This window comes from Euprymna scolopes, chromosome 45 (genome assembly GCF_053919585.1).
Source record: "Euprymna scolopes isolate OS-2025 chromosome 45, ASM5391958v1, whole genome shotgun sequence".
In the NCBI taxonomy this organism is placed as follows: Eukaryota; Metazoa; Mollusca; class Cephalopoda; order Sepiida; family Sepiolidae; genus Euprymna; species Euprymna scolopes.
This window is the reverse complement of record NC_136526.1, coordinates 48,114,036-48,125,901: the sequence shown is the minus strand read 5'-3', so window position 1 is coordinate 48,125,901 and position 11,866 is coordinate 48,114,036. Positions and strand designations below refer to the sequence as shown.

General features: G+C 34.5%; 1 pseudogene across 1 annotated transcript in view; it reads right to left on the bottom strand.

Moving 5' to 3' along the window:
- Window positions 1-3,865: 3,865 nt before the first annotated feature.
- Window positions 3,866-11,866, bottom strand: part of LOC145269181 (uncharacterized) — a 65,708-nt pseudogene continuing 57,707 nt past the window's right edge. The window contains exon 3 of the transcript XR_013864961.1: window positions 3,866-9,778. The product of XR_013864961.1 is annotated as an uncharacterized LOC145269181 (transcript). The remainder of the gene's footprint in view (window positions 9,779-11,866) is intronic.

The following is an 11,866-nucleotide window of genomic DNA, read 5'->3' as shown; positions in this document are numbered from 1 at the left end:
GTCTGTCATTGCTTTTTCAAGGATGTCTGTCATTGCTTCTTCAAGGATGTCTGTCATTGCTTCTTCAAGAATGTCTGTCATTGCTTCTTCAAGGATGTCTGTCATTGCTTTTTCAAGGATGTCTGTCATTGCTCCTTCAAGGATGTCTGTCATTGCTTTTTCAAGGATGTCTGTCATTGCTTCTTCAAGGATGTCTGTCATTGCTTCTTCAAGGATGTCTGTCATTGCTTCTTCAAGGATGTCTGTCATTGCTTCTTCAAGGATGTCTGTCATTGCTTCTTCAAGGATGTCTGTCATTGCTTCTTCAAGAATGTCTGTCATTGCTTCTTCAAGGATGTCTGTCATTGCTTTTTCAAGGATGTCTGTCATTGCTCCTTCAAGGATGTCTGTCATTGCTTTTTCAAGGATGTCTGTCATTGCTTCTTCAAGGATGTCTGTCATTGCTTCTTCAAGGATGTCTGTCATTGCTTCTTCAAGAATATCTGTCATTGCTTCTTCAAGAATATCTGTCATTGCTTCTTCAAGAATATCTGTCATTGCTTCTTCAAGAATGTCTGTCATTGCTTCTTCAAGAATGTCTGTCATTGCTTCTTCAAGAATGTCTGTCATTGCTTCTTCAAGAATGTCTGTCATTGCTTCTTCAAGAATGTCTGTCATTGCTTCTTCAAGAATGTCTGTCATTGCTTCTTCAAGAATGTCTGCCATTGCTCTTTCAAGAATGTCTGTCATTGCTTCTTCAAGAATGTCTGCCATTGCTCCTTCAAGAATGTCTGTCATTGCTTCTTCAAGAATGTCTGTCATTGCTTCTTCAAGAATGTCTGTCATTGCTTCTTCAAGAATGTCTGTCATTGCTCCTTCAAGAATGTCTGCCATTGCTCTTTCAAGAATGTCTGTCATTGCTTCTTCAAGAATGTCTGTCATTGCTTCTTCAAGAATGTCTGTCATTGCTCTTTCAAGAATGTCTGCCATTGCTCCTTCAAGAATGTCTGCCATTGCTCCTTCAAGAATGTCTGTCATTGCTTCTTCAAGAATGTCTGTCATTGCTTCTTCAAGAATGTCTGTCATTGCTTCTTCAAGAATGTCTGTCATTGCTTCTTCAAGAATGTCTGCCATTGCTCTTTCAAGAATGTCTGTCATTGCTTCTTCAAGAATGTCTGTCATTGCTTCTTCAAGAATGTCTGTCATTGCTTCTTCAAGAATGTCTGTCATTGCTTCTTCAAGAATGTCTGTCATTGCTTCTTCAAGAATGTCTGTCATTGCTCCTTCAAGAATGTCTGTCATTGCTTCTTCAAAAATGTCTGTCATTGCTTCTTCAAGAATGTCTGTCATTGCTCCTTCAAGAATGTCTGTCATTGCTCCTTCAAGAATGTCTGTCATTGCTTCTTCAAAAATGTCTGTCATTGCTTCTTCAAGAATGTCTGTCATTGCTTCTTCAAGGATGTCTGTCATTGCTCCTTCAAGAATGTCTGTCATTGCTTCTTCAAGAATGTCTGTCCTTTCTTCTTCAAGGATGTCTGTCATTGCTTCTTCAAGGATGTCTGTCATTGCTTCTTCAAGGATGTCTATCATTGCTTCTTCAAGGATGTCTGTCATTGCTTCTTCAAGGATGTCTGTCATTGCTTCTTCAAGGATGTCTGTCATTGCTTCTTCAAGGATGTCTATCATTGCTTCTTCAAGGATGTCTGTCATTGCTTCTTCAAGAATGTCTGTCATTGCTCCTTCAAGAATGTCTGTCATTGCTTCTTCAAAAATGTCTGTCATTGCTTCTTCAAAAATGTCTGTCATTGCTTCTTCAAGGATGTCTGTCATTGCTTCTTCAAGGATGTCTGTCATTGCTTCTTCAAGGATGTCTATCATTGCTTCTTCAAGGATGTCTGTCATTGCTTCTTCAAGAATGTCTGTCATTGCTCCTTCAAGAATGTCTGTCATTGCTCCTTCAAGAATGTCTGTCATTGCTTCTTCAAAAATGTCTGTCATTGCTTCTTCAAGAATGTCTGTCATTGCTTCTTCAAGGATGTCTGTCATTGCTCCTTCAAGAATGTCTGTCATTGCTTCTTCAAGAATGTCTGTCCTTTCTTCTTCAAGGATGTCTGTCATTGCTTCTTCAAGGATGTCTGTCATTGCTTCTTCAAGGATGTCTATCATTGCTTCTTCAAGGATGTCTGTCATTGCTTCTTCAAGGATGTCTGTCATTGCTTCTTCAAGGATGTCTGTCATTGCTTCTTCAAGGATGTCTATCATTGCTTCTTCAAGGATGTCTGTCATTGCTTCTTCAAGGATGTCTGTCATTGCTTCTTCAAGGATGTCTATCATTGCTTCTTCAAGGATGTCTGTCATTGCTTCTTCAAGGATGTCTGTCATTGCTTCTTCAAGGATGTCTGTCATTGCTTCTTCAAGGATGTCTGTCATTGCTTCTTCAAGGATGTCTGTCATTGCTTCTTCAAGGATGTCTGTCATTGCTTCTTCAAGAATGTCTGTCATTGCTTCTTCAAGGATGTCTGTCATTGCTTTTTCAAGGATGTCTGTCATTGCTCCTTCAAGGATGTCTGTCATTGCTTTTTCAAGGATGTCTGTCATTGCTTCTTCAAGGATGTCTGTCATTGCTTCTTCAAGGATGTCTGTCATTGCTTCTTCAAGGATGTCTGTCATTGCTTCTTCAAGAATGCCTGTCATTGCTTCTTCAAGAATATCTGTCATTGCTTCTTCAAGAATATCTGTCATTGCTTCTTCAAGAATATCTGTCATTGCTTCTTCAAGAATGTCTGTCATTGCTTCTTCAAGAATGTCTGTCATTGCTTCTTCAAGAATGTCTGTCATTGCTTCTTCAAGAATGTCTGTCATTGCTTCTTCAAGAATGTCTGTCATTGCTTCTTCAAGAATGTCTGCCATTGCTCTTTCAAGAATGTCTGTCATTGCTTCTTCAAGAATGTCTGCCATTGCTCCTTCAAGAATGTCTGTCATTGCTTCTTCAAGAATGTCTGTCATTGCTTCTTCAAGAATGTCTGTCATTGCTTCTTCAAGAATGTCTGTCATTGCTCCTTCAAGAATGTCTGCCATTGCTCTTTCAAGAATGTCTGTCATTGCTTCTTCAAGAATGTCTGTCATTGCTTCTTCAAGAATGTCTGTCATTGCTCTTTCAAGAATGTCTGCCATTGCTCCTTCAAGAATGTCTGCCATTGCTCCTTCAAGAATGTCTGTCATTGCTTCTTCAAGAATGTCTGTCATTGCTTCTTCAAGAATGTCTGTCATTGCTTCTTCAAGAATGTCTGTCATTGCTTCTTCAAGAATGTCTGTCATTGCTTCTTCAAGAATGTCTGCCATTGCTCTTTCAAGAATGTCTGTCATTGCTTCTTCAAGAATGTCTGTCATTGCTTCTTCAAGAATGTCTGTCATTGCTTCTTCAAGAATGTCTGTCATTGCTTCTTCAAGAATGTCTGTCATTGCTTCTTCAAGAATGTCTGTCATTGCTCCTTCAAGAATGTCTGTCATTGCTTCTTCAAAAATGTCTGTCATTGCTTCTTCAAGAATGTCTGTCATTGCTTCTTCAAGGATGTCTGTCATTGCTCCTTCAAGAATGTCTGTCATTGCTTCTTCAAGGATGTCTGTCATTGCTTCTTCAAGAATGTCTGTCATTTCTTCTTCAAGGATGAACTCTTCATCTCAAGTACATTGGCATTGAAATTTAGATGATTATACAACATACACCATTTTGGTGCCTTTTTGGTACACCATAATATAACAGATGATATAGGTTACTTCTGGAGTCTTAATTGCATCATTACAGTCAGCGTTTCTATCATTGGCATTAAATAGCAGGGACCACATGCTGAAATGTTACGCTTGCATGGAATAAGCAAAGAAGCCATTTTTTTATATAAAAATTAAATAATTTATTTTTAACAGTGGAGGAACATATTGAATTTAGGTGATTGTCAACCCACATCTGTCGTCACTTGTGAACAGACCAGACTACTACATGTCTGCTTTCAATGGAGTCCTACAGCTCAACTGTTTTACAACAATACAATTATCATTCAATTCTTTCTTTCTTCACTGAAAGATAGAGAAAGGGAGTAAAAGAGGGAAATAGAAAGAGAGAAAGAGAAAAAGAGAGAGAGAAAATTTTAATTTAATTTCAACGCACATTTTGTTGGTTTTCTTTTTTGTTTTCAAATTCAGCTACCCGCATGCAAGGCTGACCTTTTAGGCGCCTGGAGTCTCGGATGATTTTGACACTGCCCAATTTTTATAAATTCATATCAGTCAAACCTGGTTGATATATTCTAACATTTTTAATGCACAGCACCTGCATGACATGTGTGCACTTCCCCAAAAGTACAGAACTAGTTGTGCACAAAGTTAGAAAACCCCAGCTCCCCAAAATGGGAGCTACTTCATTGTGCCACATTTTTCCCCATTCATACACTAGTTGGGAAGAGAAAAATAATGGTATAAACCTTTCTAGCTTTGGAAGTGGCATACCAGCCATGATAGAGGCCAACCTGGCATCCAGGTGATAGCTTCTTCTGGTCGGCATGTCATGGCTGGAGTGTCAATTCCAGTCACAGTGTATAAATAGGTGCCTTTTTGTTCTGTATGATGACCTGCCAACTTGCTCAGGATGTAAAGCCACTTTACTAATGTTTCAATATAAATCTTCCTAGCTCTGGAACCAACCTGCCATCCAGGTTACGGCTTCCTTTGGTCGACATGTCATGTATTATTTTGGATTTAATCGTGTGATTTGACGGAGTCGATTTTCAGAAAATAAAGATGAGAATATTTTATAAGAAAATTATTTTGCCTCAGTGTACATAGACATGTTTTACATCCCTATTCTATATCCTCCAACATTTGCTCAGAGTGTGAAGAGACTTTACTAACGTTTCAATATACTTTTGAATAGTAATTATTTCCTTCCATGTAAGTGCTGTTTAAATTGGAATTAAAAATTTGTAACTTTAAAAACCCAGTAAATGCAGATGTTTTTTCTTTTTAAATAAATATTTATTTGTTTAAAATCAACTTAGTTTCGACGATATACATCATCATCAGGCAAAGAATGAGTTTAAAAAAAAAATTTTTTTAGTGTCACTAACAATGTACAGTGTATGTTATTTCACTAACAATGTACAGTGTATGTTATTTCCAACAGCAATGTACAGTGTATGTTATTTCACTAACAATGTACAGTGCATGTTATTTCACTAACAATGTACAGTATATGTTATTTCACTAACAATGTACAGTGTATGTTATTTCACTAACAATGTACAGTGTATGTTATTTCCAACAGCAATGTACAGTGTATGTTATTTCCAACAGCAATGTACAGTGTGTTATTTAACTAACAATGTACAGTGTATGTTATTTAACTAACACTGTACAGTGCATGTTATTTCACTAACAATGTACAGTGCATGTTATTTCACTAGCAATGTACAGTGTATGTTATTTCACTAACAATGTAAAGTGCATGTTATTTTACTAACAATGTAAAGTGCATGTTATTTTACTAACAATGTAAAGTGCATGTTATTTCACAAACAATGTACAGTGCATGTTATTTCACTAACAATGTACAGTGCATGTTATTTCACTAACAATGTACAGTGCATGTTATTTCACTAACAATGTACAGTGCATGTTCTCTCACTAACAATGTAAAGTGCATGTTATTTCACTAACAATGTACAGTGTATGTTATTTCACTAACAATGTAAAGTGCATGTTATTTCACTAAAAATGTACAGTGCATGTTATTTCACTAACAATGTACAGTGTATGTTATTTCACTAACAATGTACAGTGTATGTTATTTAACTAGCAATGTACAGTGCATGTTATTTCCAACAGCAATTTTTTTCCAAACATTGTAATCAGGAGAAACATGTGAAATTAATTAGTGATTTTTTTCCCTTGGTATAAGCATTATTAAAAGTTTTAACTGTTATGGTCAGCTAATTCCAATAAATATTGAATAAATTTTCTGAGTATGTAGTTGATATGGTAATAAGTTATTTCATCATGTACTCAGGTGTAGTATTCATATATATATATATTTTAAATTTAATTCAACTGGTTCTAGCCAGAAATTAAAGATTTTAATATTTGCCAAGAACATATTTTCTTTCTGGCCACATTTCATTATTTAATATCAAGACATTAATAATCTGGAGATAATCTTTACGTTTTGATTGTTTTGTTGCTTGTGTAAGAAAACTTAGCATCACACATTGTGTGGAAAAATGCCACTCTAAACAGATTTCTTTTAATTAAAATAAAGGTTTAGACATTTGACTGGAAAATCCATTCAACAAAGTGCGTTCATGAGATTTAATTTTTTTTTTGCTTGTGTTTGGTTTCCTCCAAATATTTGTATGTCTCTTGCACTTGTCAGCTGAGAGTTGCTCTTTATTTGGAAACTGACTTTGTTTTGTTTTTATTGTTTTTAACATCACTAGAAATGTACAGTGCTTGTAATTTCAATGCCGATTTTTTTCCCAAACATTGAATCAGGAGGAACAGTGGCTCATGTAAAATTAATTAATGATTTTTTTCCCTTGGTATAAGCATTATTAAAATTTTTAAATATTATTGTCAGCTAATTCCAATAAATATTGAATAAATTTTCTGAGTATGTAGTTGATATGGTAATAAGTTATTTCATCGTGTACTGAGGTGAAGTATTCATATATATATATTTTAAATTTAATTAAATTATATTGATTCTAGTAAGAAATTAAAAATTTGAATATTTGCCAGGAACATATTTTTTTCTGGTCACATTTCATTATTTAATATCAAGACATTAATAATCTGGAAATCTTTTGTTGTTTGTGTAAGAAAACTTAGCATCACACATTGTGCGGAAAAAATGCTACTCTAAACAGATTTCTTTTAATTAAAATAAAGGTTTAGACATTTGACTAGAAAATCCATTTGACAAAGTGCGTTCATATATTTTCTTTTGCTTCTATTTGGTTTCCACTAAATATTTACATGTCTCTTGCCCTTGTGCTGTCAGCAGAGTGTGGCTCTTTATTTAGAAACTGATTATAGACCACAACGCATCTTCCTGTAACAAGAGTTCTACTAATCCCACATCCAACTGCTTCACGAGATCTTAATCTTAAGGTTTCTTTTAATTGAAAAATGCATTCTTTGAAGTGTGTGCATTTATGTGATTTTCCAAAATCCTAAAATTTTACACGAACATGGTTTCTACACAGTGATGTTGTTAGTCAAAGCCGATTTAGAAGAACATGAAGATGCGCAGATGCCACACGAGAATGGTTTTTTGCCAGTGTGAACACGCATGTGTCGCTTGACATGCGATTTGTGCGAAAATGTTGACGCGCATATCTCACACGAGAAGGGTTTCAGTCCAGTATGCATATTTCGCAGGGAAATGAGTTCTCTTTGTTAAGTTTCCACCATATGTTTGCGTGTCCTATCAGCTGAGAATGGGTTAGTTGGAAACTGATGACTGATTGTGCGCCGTCTTCCTATTTCAAGAGTTCAAAATCATCTTTATACTAATCTCACTACCTATTGCTTCATGAGATCTAGACTTTAGGATTTCTTTTAATGGAAAATCCATTCTCCAAAGTGAGTGTATTCATAGGGGTTTCAGTTTTCTAGGAAAATCAAGATCATCAGTCTTGACTTTAAATTAGCATCACACGGAACAAATATAAGCACTTCTTAGTGTCATATATCATACAGAAAAATGTCAAATCATAATAGATGTCTTTTAACTGTGTGTATTCAAAGGTTTGTCAGAAGCATAATTTCTGTATATATATATAATTTTTAATTTTCTTTCTTTGAAGATTGTAACGCTGAGTATGGAGCAGCCAAACCAGCTGCCAACATTGTCTTGTTTTTTATTGAAACCAACCGAGAGCTCATTTTCGTATCCATGCTATTCTCTTAAGTGCAATTGTCTGGATCTCTTTTGCACTTGGTCCACCAGGAATATTAGTTATGTAGGACTTCAAGTTCTTCTTCATAAGCCCTATGGCACCTAATACATATGCCTGTGTAATATATATATATATAATATGTTTACATTTCTTAGTCTCATACGTTGTACAGAAAAATGCTTAAGCATGACAGATTTCTTTTAAGTGTGTGTATTCGAGATCCAAAATTTTGTCAGAATCATGGTTTCTATATAGTATGCTATGGTTGGCTATTCTTAATATCATACACTGTACAGAAAAATGTTTAATCATGATGGGTTTCTTCACCTGTATGCAAGATCCAAAAGCATGATTTCTACATAGCGTGCATACGAACGTGCTTGGTCAAAGTTGTCTTTGACAAAAACGAAGATGCACATATATCACATGGTTTCTCCCTCCCCCCGTGTGTATCACTCCACATATGATTTGTATGCATATGCATGTGTAATATATATGTTTGCAGAAAAATGATTAATCATGCCAGGTTTCTTTTAAATGTGTATTCAAGATCCAAAAGTTTATCAAAAGCATGGTTTCTATATATGCATATATATATATATATATATATATATATATATAGAGAGAGAGAGAGAGAGAGAGAGGAGAGAAATAAAAAGCGCCAGCCCTGCCCCCTCCTTTTTGAATTTCCAACGCCTTTTTCCGTTTTTCTGGAATAGAACTGCGTCACACTGTGCACGTGAAACATTTTCAAATATTTTGTACTGGTATTTTTTGTTTCTTAATCTCATTCATCCAGAGGAAGTCTCGAAATAAAGACGAAACGTTGATGAACACATAATACGGTCTGTTCCTTTTTATTTCTCTATTTTGTCGGAATACTATTTCCATTATTTTCATCATATATATATGATTTGCATGTATATATATATATGTTTGCATTTCTTAGCGTCATACAGAAAAATGATTAATCATGCCAGGTTTCTTTTAAATGTGTATTCAAGATCCAAAAGTTTATCAGAAGCATGGTTTCTATATATGCATATGCACTGTAATATATATATATATATATATATATATATATATATATATATATATATAGTTATCCACATACAGTACTGTTTTGCTGTTTCACAGCTCATCAGTGCGACTAAATGGTTGCATTTCTTAATGTCATACATTATACAGAAAAATGTTTAATCATGACAGGTTTCTTTAAATGCATGCATTCAATATCCAAAAACATGGTTTTTACATAGCGTGCATACGTAGGTGCTTTGTCAAACTTGACTTTGACAAAAAAGAAGATGAACATATATCACATGGAAACGGATTCTCTCCACTATGTATCCGCATATGATTCGTAAGACTTGACCTCTCGGAAAACATTGATGCACAAATTCCACAAGAAAAAGGTTTCTCGCCAGTGTGTATACGCATGTGTTTAGTCAAACTGCCAAGCTCAGAAAACGAAGATGCGCAAATGCCACACGAGAATGGTTTTTCGCCAGTGTGTACACGCATGTGTCGCTTGACGTGCGATTTGTGCGAAAATGTTGACGCGCATATCTCGCACGAGAAGGGTTTCAGTCCAGTATGCGTGTACAGGTGTTCCTTGAAAGTTTCGCGACGGGAAAATTGTGAGCCACATATTGTACAAGCAAATGGTTTTTCTCCGGTGTGTATACGAAGGTGTTTTTTTAGACTGGATTTCTCAGAAAATGCAAAATTACAGACATCACACGTAAACGGCTTCTCCCCTGTATGTATACGCACATGGTTTGTAAAATGTTGTTTACGAGCAAATGACGAATGGCAGATTTCACACGTGAACGGTCTCTCGCCACTGTGTATCAGCATGTGGGTGTTTAGAGTCGATTTTTTTCCGAAAGAAGCTTCACAAAGTGTACATGGAAATTGTTTCGCTTCTGTGAGCTTCAGCATTATATCTGAAAATAAATAAAATATCGTCTTACAAGTACAAGGAATTTTACGTTATTTTCATAAAAATAACTGAAATTATCTTTTACTAAATGAAAATGATTTTCTTGGAAAAAGCTTCACAAAGCATACAGGGAAATTGTTTTGATTCTTTCGGCTTTGAAATTCAATTTGAAAATAAATAAAATATTGTTTTACAAATACATACTATATAGAAACCATGCTTCTGACAAACTTTTGGGTCATAAATACATACCAAAACAATTTTCCCATACACTCTGTGTAATTATAATACTTTAGTAAATATTACAATTATTTGTTATAATTTGCCATTCTCTTTTGCTAAATTCGGAATATGATTAATGAAATAGCTGAGAGTTCTTAAATATTAAATTTGAATAAAAAGTATTTTACCTTATTTTTGTAACAAATAATTGTAATATTTAGTAAATTATTATAATTACGCAGAGTGTATGGGAAAATTGTTTTGGTATGTATTTATGACCCAAAAGTTTGTCAGAAGCATGGTTTCTATATAGTATATATTTGTAAAACAATATTTTATTTATGATCCCAAAGTTTGTCAGGAACATGGTTTCTATACAGTATGTATATACACATCTAATCTATAATATAAATCTCACCTGTCTGTTTAAATGTATGTATGGATGGATGGATGTATGTTTATATATCTGTCTAAAACTTTCAACAGAGGCGACGGATTTTCAAAAGATCAGTATCATTTTGAAGCTCAACCCTTCAGACGACAAATATCGAAAAATTGGCTAAAAACATTAATTCCTTCACCTTCAACTATGCACTTTTCTACAAGGAAGGGTCGCTTTTTCTGCTGATATTTTCGACAGTCATCCCCTCTATTCAAATGACTAGCCTTAATTTAAACCTTCACCACTTTCAGTTTGGCGATGGGCGCAACAGCAAAGATGTCACATTTTTTTTTTCATGTTCTTTTCCTCCTTTGATGTACGGGGTCGAGCCTGCTTGCCTGCCTACTACCACTTTTTTTGTGCTCAACACACATCTTAAAACATCCGGGCACCCGGGCTAGTATATATATATATATATATATATATATATATATATATATATATATATATATATGGTTGGAAATCGTTGTCTATGTTACATCTAATTCAGAAGCAAGTTCTCAAACAGTTGTGCGTGGATTGATTTTGACTAAGACTTGATTGTTAATAACATCCAATGGCCGACTATTATGCCCATCATCCTCAAGACTCTCATTGCTGCTACAAAATTCCTCGACCACCATTGTGCTGTGCGTTCCATAGTCATTCCTGGCACAAACGCTTCATTGATATCGCAAGCTGTTTCAGCAGCTATTTGGCCTAGCTTGAATTGAAATTAGAAAATTGTGTGAATTTGCTTTTTTTCTCATCTTGTATTCAACATTCTAAAAAAAGACATGATTGTTTAAAAACGATTGTAATTTTAAGAGTGAAAAACATACTTTAAAATGATATGTAAAGTAAAGAAATTATATCGAAAATTATTTGAAAATACATCAATTAAAATCAAAATTTAAAATTCTGCAAGAACTTTTTCTCAACCTAATATATATATATATTTGGTTGCATTTTTTACTGTCATACATTATACAGAAAAATGTTTACTCATGACAGGTTTCTTTTAAGTGTGTGTATTCAAGATCCAAACGTTTGTAAGGTTTAGCATGCATATGCAGGTGCTTTACCAAAATAACTGAAATTATCTTTTACTATATATTAATACTGTAGTATCTTTAACGTACGTACATAGGTAGGTGTGTTATGGTTTCCAGATTATAAATTATCTGATCAGGAGATCCTATTGAGTAAAAAGGAAGATGGACTGCAATCATATACTACAGACATGAAATTAGTATATAAATAAATTAGTATATAAATAAATTAGTATATGGATAATGTGTACATAGATAAATTATTACATAGATAAATTGGTACAAAGATAAATTAGTA